This window comes from Anoplophora glabripennis, unplaced genomic scaffold, assembly GCF_000390285.2.
Source record: "Anoplophora glabripennis isolate ALB-LARVAE unplaced genomic scaffold, Agla_2.0 scaffold655, whole genome shotgun sequence".
NCBI classification, from domain to species: domain Eukaryota; kingdom Metazoa; phylum Arthropoda; class Insecta; order Coleoptera; family Cerambycidae; genus Anoplophora; species Anoplophora glabripennis.
The window spans coordinates 143024-149081 of record NW_019416763.1 but is presented as its reverse complement, the minus strand read 5'-3'; positions in this window follow the sequence as shown (position 1 = coordinate 149081).

Here is a 6058-nt window from a genome sequence, read left to right as displayed (position 1 = left end):
CCGACGTGCCCGTTTCCCAAATTAAGTCCGCCACTGATCTGATGTTCACCCATCTGTAACCGAATACTCCGACAGGCAACTGCCAGAAAGCAAGGTGTGCCTTCAATTAAATCTTGACTTTTACAAATGGTCTTTTTTGTCAATGAATATATTCATTCTGGGTATATCGTAATTTAATAAGGTCTTTGTTTCTTGGCGTCCATTGATAATAATAAATCGACTGTTAATTCGGACATGTTTATTTACATATTCGCTGTCCGCGCGAATGTAAGATCTCGATGGAGATATTGCTTTGTTTAAAGATTAAGTAATCCGTGATTTATTCGGATGTTTAATTGAAGATTTATTTATAAGAACGCTGGATGGTGTGTTCCTATCCGACAACGCTAATGACGCGATGTGTTGGAAATAATTTTTCTTCGCGTGTAAATTTGTATATTTTTTGTTGTAGCGTCAGACGGTACGAGACGATAAGGATTTCGTGAAATATACATTCAGCGATGAAAATATGTTTTAATTAAGTTGTATGGTTGGTTTTTGCGTACATTTTAGTTTTAACTTTGGAGCCCATTATTATCCAGGCTATACTCGTGTATACCTAATCAAAAATATAATTTATTTACCTGAGGACTTTTTACAAAGCATATGAATAAATAAGAATTTAATTTAAATAAGTTATCAATTTATAATTACTTCAGCCAACCCAATAAATATATTAAGTCAAATATAGACGGTGATTTAACAGAAATATTACTAGGCAAAATAATTAAAGAAACAGAAAATTTTCCAATTTTTTTAATGATTTTTGATAGGCTGTAATCGAGGCTGTAACTCCCTAGGGAAAAAAGCGATTTTGAGTTAAAAATGCATATCCTATGAACAAATAAATAAAAATATTTTATGAACATTACATTTTATTAATTATTATAAATGAATATTTATAATAATTGTACAGTTATTACATTTAGTAACATTTATAAAATCTGGATAATTATTCCCCTCGCGTTTACTAATTGTCATATTTTTCTCAAAATGATTTGACTGATCCATTAAAACATGCGACGTATTACTAGAACCTGGAGTAGAAATGTCATTGTAAAGAATCTTGTTGGTTTTTTCATTTTTGTCACTTCAACTATCAGCAACATGACTTTCTGCAATTGTGGCTGATTTCCACCCTTGATTGCTAATACATCAACTACTGTAGTAGCCAGTAACGTTGCCGATACTCTTCGGAATGAATGGTCTGTATATATTTCAGGATGATCTAGTTTCAAAAACTGTGCAATATTATTAGCAATCATAGAAAGGGTATTTTTGCCGACTGGTTGGTTGTAACATCTACCTGCTTGATAGCGTATAAAAAAGCGTGAAATTTCAGTTTTAATTTCCAATCTAATCTTGATATATTTCTTTAGAGTTTCTTGGTGAGAAACAGAACCCAGACAAGATGTAATTGTAAACGTAGGAGACATACCTTTTTTAGAATCTGTAACTACAATAATGTCATCGAAATTTTTAAAATTGACGTTGTCCAAAGTAATTTTGCATAACTCATCAGAAGGACATTCCCCTGAACGAGAAAATCGTTGACTTGTTCTCTTGTAAAAATGTTTGACTTTTTAAGTGTATAGCCGTCATTCTTATTGTTTCAAAAATGCTCTCAGCTTGGGGTATTTTAATATATCCTTGTTTTCCTCTATGAGAATAGTTGACTTAATCATTGAGTATTAATTCCACAAACTCACTTGACTTTAAAATTCTTGACTTCTCCTTGAAATATGCTAGCAGTGACATTTCAGAAACACCAGTATTTTTGTTCTACCACCAATCTTTGAAATTTCTATATGCTCGTCGGTAGCGCACTTTCGACTTCTCGGGCAATAAAAATTCGCAGGCAGCATTTGCTGCACTTTCTATTTGAAAATCACTCTTAAGTTTTCTAATTGGGTATTACATATTTGACAGTAGCTCCTCCGCATAGCTTCCAGTTTGAGGACTTTCTCTTCGAAAGAGACATTCACACCCATGACCTCTAGTAGGATCTACCTCTACCAAAACCAATAATACTCAGATGTTTCCTGAGTCTATAAGAACTGTCATCCTTATTGATCTGCGACTTTGATTAAGTAGTCCGCTGTGAACGCCACAATGTCCTTTTTAAAAACTCTTTGGCCTGCTTCTATCCAGTAGTTCCTTCTTGCCACCATTTTTGGGCCTTATATCTCATCAAGGAGTGTCTTAATAACATAGCATACACGCAGAAGGTTCTTCTAGGACTGTAGATGAGCTTGCTCCAGCATCAGCATCTCCGTTGGAAAGTTTCTTTTATATTCAATATAAAATAGATACATTTCCTTATTCGCAACTGTGAACGTTTTACTGACCTTTTTTTATAACAAATAAGGTCTTCACGCTCGCCGTATTGCTTTTATTTTGTTTATATTGAAATGTGACGGAGGATGTACTACCATTAATCAAAAGAAACGGATGGTTTCGTAACTCTTAAATATTAAATAAATAAGTGCTGTTGAGCAAGAAGTATTTTTCAACCAATTAGACAATTAAAAACATATTCGCTACGGTTTAACACAGGAATTACAACCAGATACTTAAAAAAACGACTTCCGCGTCGGGCAAATGCAGAATATGTCTGGCAGTCTACTGATCGGTCCAGTTCCAAACGGATATAATCCGTGTCTTTCATTTTGATAACTATCAGATCCTGCATTCGCAGGGCAAAAAATTACGATTGTTTATATTAGTACCGGTTATGTAACGACCGGTAGGTTTGTTTCATNCAACTGCATTCTTTACTTTTCGTCCGATTCAATTATTAATGACGCTGCTTCACAAACTCCCGATTTTCTCAAAAACCGTTTTGTAAGAGTAGAAAAATTTCTTAAATTAAATTTCCTGTATTACTGGTAATACTATTTTAATAATTGGCATACTGATAAAAAAAAATCGATATTATTTTAAGGGCTCCCTACCCCTAGTCCGGCCCTTATTAGGCTTCCAACAAATTCATATTTTTACCAAATAAAAATAACAATAAACCGAGCAATAAACTCAAATTATGACCAAATTTGGTTGCTCTATGTTAAGGCATTGCTGAAATATTATTGTTTTTCAAAATTTAACACTCATCTTCAGAGACCAATTTCTTCAAGGATACATCCCAGAAAAAAATGTTACATAACAAATCGGCATATTTTAAGATCCTCCACACGTGCCCGGTAGAGTTGTGAAACAGTCAAAATAAAAGAAATTTTTTAAGTTTACTCAATTAATTCAATATATTTTTTTAAACGTTTAATTTTTAATTTTGGTAGATTATCCATTTTCTTTTAAATTAAAAATTACAGAGATTTTAAATTTGCTCTGAAATGAAGAGGAATTGTTTTCAGGGGGTATGTCAATAAATATTAAATTAATGCAGAATTTGCCCTTTTAAAACTCTCTGGTTCAGTAAGGATCAAAATAGCAGGTAAATGCAATGCAATATTAGCTGTATTTACTTTTAAGTGATATTTATTGACAACATTTTGTAAATAAAAATCGAATACAACTGAAAGCCACAACTTTTTAAGGAAGTAAAACTGAGGTAACTTGAACTAAATCGTTTTATTTTCATCCAAAGAAATACGGCCCATTCACTTACAAACACTCCGTACAGTACCGCGGAAAGGACCATCAAAATTCCGCTTTAATACCTTTTATTATATTGAAAAAGGACTATTATTGAAGTTTGATGCATGGGGGCGCCGCAAGGTTCCCTTATTAATCGCCCATTCAGCCAAAACAATCGGACAGATATCCCGTTCCACGGTACGCCTTTCTTCTAATTACAGAAACGGGGCCGAATTCCATCCACATGAAAAAAGAGCCACGCCAGAGGTATATCGAACTATTAAAAAAGCAGCCAAGAAATCATTAAGCTCATGTTTAAACAAAAAGGCCCCATTAGCCCGGCGTTTATCTAATATTTGTCCACGCTGAGCCGAAGATAGCGAACAGCGAGTAGGACGAGGATGGAATACCAGCACCCTAGGAGCGTTAGACAGAGATAGAGGCGGCCACACAACTCGAAAGTCCGACCACCAATTAAGGATGTAAAGCACATTAATTTGCTGATGGACCTCCTATATGTGTAAGCTAGCTCTAGCCGAGGCTTCACGTCGTCTATCTCAGTCCCTTTCCACCTCTATTGACATTGTTGTCTGCGGAAGAGAGAGGGAGAGTTTTCGGTGGTGTGAGGGAGTTTTCAACCGAGACCCGTTTAGGTTTTGAGATACGGAAAGAGTTGGATTCGGTCGTTTGTTTTTTTTTTGTGGTGGTTCTCTTTAACTTAGTTCAATGCGGTTTAATTTGGCAAATTTAAATATAGAAAAGCTGATGAGGACGGATTAGGTGTATCTGATAGTTTCGGTTCGGATTTTTTTTTAAATTAGCGTGTTTCGTTTGGGTACCAGTTTTTTTCAGGGGCTATTATAAACCAGTTATTATCGTTATTAAACGTTGCGGGTATTTTTTTAAAATTAAGCCGTTGTAAATCCAATCAGTTTTCATTTTTTGTATACAATTTTTTTAGTGCAGGGTTTCCTACCCAAAATTATCACCCTCGGTAACTTCTTTAATCTGGAATTTAGGAAAAACTTTCTATACAAATTACATGAAATTCTGAAAGCATTCTTATTCTTCAAGAGTAGGTAATAAAAAGGGGTTGTGTAAATAAATGGGTTGTGTATTAATAAAAAAAATTCTATATACAGGGCGTTCTGACAGTAACAATTAATTTCTCAAGAGGAATCTAATTGGCTCAAGCTTTTTAGAACAAAACTATAAGAATTAGGTATTGTGTTATAGTCATATCTAAAACACAATATTAGTGGATAAATTAAAGTTTTACTTGGAATAATCTACTGAAGCAAACATTTTCGGTAGGAAACCCTGTATATCTCAAATCCTACACAAATACATGGAAAGGCATTATGTAGATTTAAGTTTATAAACAGTTATCTTAAATTTTGAAACGTGTATAGGACATAATGTGAAGTTGTTCTATAGTATGATTTTGGAAATGCATTAGTCTTATCTATTAAGACCTATTTTCATTTAAATTTAAATAGGACACATATTGAACCTTACAAAATTATAATTACATATACAGGGTGGCCAAATGAAAACTAAACAGAGCCATTTTCAGGAACTGCGTCAAGATTGTAGAAAAACGCTCAGATCCGTCGATTTTAGATTAAAGCGGGGATATTCTTTGCTGGTATTTTTGACTCCGCCACTTTCACCCCCCAAGCAAGGGTAAGCATCACCCCAAAATATTTAAATGACATTGAGGGTTGAGTAATATTTCTTTTGAAAGTTCTTACGGTTCTCTTTACAACAGACTTTAAATTATATAATTCCGCCCAATACTTTACATTTTAAAATTTAACTTACTACTTAGTTGATTAAATGTTCAAACTGATGACCGCCCGCTTCCATACAAGAATAAAGATTTTGTTCGAAACGTTCGCGCACATTCCGAAACATTTCCGGGAGTGATTCGACGGCATTCGTTGACGATTCTTTGTCGCAAATCTTCCAACGACGCTGGCTGTGTTTTATAGATTTTACTTTTTAGGTATCCCCACAAAAAGAAATCAAGAGGCGATAAATCCGGTTATCGTGGAGGCTACTCAATGCTGCCTCTTCTCCCAATCCAATTGCGTAGAAAACATTGGTCCAAATACTGACGGACAATTAACGCATAATGCGGAAGAGCACTGTCCTGTTGAAAAATCAAATGATCTTCATCATACATTTTCAATAATATCAATGAAGGCAGGGTCAATAGCGCCTGCGTCATTGGGGGGAGCAGGCGGCCGGATACGGGTTACGATGCTGGAAGCCGGCAGCGGGCTGCGGAGGGCGGCGGCGGCAGTGGCGACGGCCTCTTGGTATCAATCTTTTTGTCATAAGGTAGAAAATTCCAGTAATTGCAAATACATTTGGCCAGTCAAATTACCAGGTAGAAAAAAAGGACCCACCAGCCGGTCAC